Raw genomic sequence first — 2,960 nt, 5'->3', positions numbered from 1 at the left:
TGTAGATAAAAAAGTAATTAACACAGCACTTGTTACTAACAATGTATCAGAACATTTATTGTTTGCATTAAAAAAGAGAAGAGTATGAGAGGATCAAATAAAAATTTATTTTCTTTTCGGTCCGTTTTCCGATATCTTAAAGAACAATGTTGTATTTTCTTAGAAAAGCCTTTGTCATGAAAATATTGTATTAGTATATTCTTAATACTGTTTATTGGACTAAATTGATATTTTTTTTATTTAATATCTATTTTCACATTTCAAAATTGAATTACTAGTCTTATATAATAAAAATAATTAAATATTGATAGAATTTTTACAAGCACGGGTGGGTTCTTATATTGCGGCTATATAAGTTCACAAACTCGGCGTCTCCTTTCGTCTTTTGTTTTTTGGGTGGGTTCTTATATTGCGGCTATATAAGTTCACAAACTCGGCGTCTCCTTTCGTCTTTTGTTTTTTTCTCATTCTCAAAATTGCAGTCGCCGAAAGTTGTCTGTAAGTTTTCATATTTCACGTTAAATTGTTGAGTTTAAAAAGATTAAAAGATTATAATTGCAATTCTTTTTCTTTTAGTGTTATCAATATTGTTTCAATTTTAGTCTTCTTCTTTTAATAACTAACTGTTTTTATTCATTTCAAGATAAGTAACAGAATATTGGTGTTCAATTTATAAACGCATGAAACCTTAATTTACATTTACATATTTCTTTCATATACCGTTTGAAAAATCTAGTTTATGGTTTATGTACTTGTATTGTAAATTCTGAATATAACAGATTTTGATTATTCCATCTTCTAAACCATGTGATTTTGCAAACAGGTAAGAAGAGATGGAAGAAATGCATGGAAGTATGTTATCTCATTGCATAAAGAATGAAGGGATGCTGCTGCTAATCAAATCAACGCTTTCCTCTCTTTCACAGCAAAAACATTACGTTACAGCATCAGGTTAGCATAAGTCGATACAAAAGACAATAAATATTTTTACATTTTTTCTTTTGTTTTTCTACATTCAATTGACACTGCTCTGTTATTATTATTAATTTTGAAGGCAACAATGATCTTAAAGGTCAATATATGGAGAAAGTTCAGGAAACCTGGTGGTGGGTGAGTATCTTTGTTTCTTATTGCAAGTATGAGTATTCATTCATCTTTGTTTCTAATATTAATGCTAATCATTTCTCTACTTTCATCTCCTCAGGAAATTTATGGAGGCTGACACCCGTCTCTAATACGACGTCGTCCTGATTACAGCTGAAGTCAAAACCAATAACAGAAGTTATATTAAAAATAGAGTTACCATGTGACATTTATGTATTATTTTATTAAGTTTCTACTGTTTTTTTCGTTTCATTTAAAGATGTAATGAGATAACAAGTGATAAAATGATTCCATCACTTTTATGTATTCTTTTGTTATATTTTCAGTGTGTCTTTTCTTTGATCTCAGTATATAGTTATGTTCTATGTTAATCATATTTCCTTTCATACTCTCTATTCTTGTTTTGCTAATTTGGGACGGTTATTTTAAACCTTTCTTTACTATTAATATAATATATTCACTATCATTTAAAAGTACATGTGTAATAAGCAGATTTTGACCATCGTAAACATTATTCAGCTTTGAAACATCATTATCTAACATATAGAGAAAAGTAAAATGCATGGTTAGAAAAAGAAAAGAAAACTTTAAAGAGGATAATAATATTGATAGTAATTCAAGGTTGTGAAAGGGATAGTTGAAGGGATAGAGAAAATGTGTAGATAGTAGAGTGTGAAAGTAGTAGTTGGAGAAGTGTATTTGTAGTTGAGAGTAGTTGTATTGGATGTTGTGTTAGTTGTTCTTGATATTACAAAATGGTAGGATACATGGGTATTTATAGACCCATAAATTATTCTAGAAACTCCTAGCTAGAACTAATGCAAATACTTCTAGATTTTTCTACATAGTTGAATGTTCTTGATTTTTCTTTCTATCCTAGGCTTTTCTCTGATACTCTAGAAGTTTCTTTACATTTCAATAACTCTATTTTATATTTTTTTAGATTCTTCTAGAATTTGCATTATACTTTAATACTCCTCCTTGATGCAAATTCGGTAACTCCAAGCATAACGCGTAGTAGTTCAAATCTTGGTCTTGGTAAGGCCTTTGTGAAGATATCTGCAATTTGATCTTCTGTCGGGCAGTACTCAAGTCGTATCTTCATATTTGTTTCCGCTTCTCTGATGAAGTGGTATTTAATTGCTATGTGTTTTGTTCTACTGTGATGTATTGGGTTCTTCGTCATTGCGATAGCTGATTTATTATCACAGTTGATTGTAGTAGGTCCACTTTGTTTCTCTCCCATATCTTTGAATATCTTTCGAAGCCATATAGCTTGACTTGTTGCTTCAGCAGCAGCCACATATTCTGCTTCAGCTGTTGATTGTGCAACAGTTGCTTGCTTCTTTAATGCCCAAGAGAATATTCCCGATCCAAGCGAGAAAGCATAGCCTGAGGTGCTCTTCATGTCATCTATTGATCCTGCCCAATCACTATCGGTGTAGCCAATGATCCTTGAGTTAGTCATGGTTTTGTACCATATTCCAAACTCCTTTGTGCCTTGTAGATATCTTAAAATTCTTTTCCCTACTCCATAATGAATCTGACTTGGCTTTTGCATGAATCTTGATAGAAGACTTGTGGCATACATAATGTCTGGTCTTGTGGCTGTGAGATATAAGAGACTTCCAATCAAACTTCTGTAGCGTGATGCATCTGTTTCTTGTGCTCCATCATCTTTTTGTAGTTTCTCATTTACCACCAATGGAGTAGCGACAGGTTTACAATCATACATCTTGAACTTCTTCAATAGGGCTTCAATATATTTCTTTTGAGAGATAAATATGCCGTCTTCTTGTTGTTTCACCTCTATACCGAGGAAATAGTTCATCAACCCAAGGTCGGTCATCTCAAAT

The 2,960-nt window shown here is 31.8% G+C and overlaps 1 long non-coding RNA gene across 1 annotated transcript; it reads left to right on the top strand.

Moving 5' to 3' along the window:
• Positions 1-405: 405 nt before the first annotated feature.
• On the top strand, positions 406-1,429 carry LOC114168267. Its single transcript, XR_003600652.1, has 4 exons — positions 406-498; positions 824-951; positions 1,055-1,110; positions 1,205-1,429. It is a non-coding gene; the product is annotated as an uncharacterized LOC114168267 (long non-coding RNA).
• Positions 1,430-2,960: the final 1,531 nt, after the last annotated feature.

The sequence above is a fragment of the Vigna unguiculata genome, chromosome 11 (assembly GCF_004118075.2).
Source record: "Vigna unguiculata cultivar IT97K-499-35 chromosome 11, ASM411807v1, whole genome shotgun sequence".
NCBI lineage: Eukaryota > Viridiplantae > Streptophyta > Magnoliopsida > Fabales > Fabaceae > Vigna > Vigna unguiculata.
The sequence above is the reverse complement of the archived record's forward strand: the minus strand, read 5'-3'. Positions and strand labels throughout refer to the sequence as shown.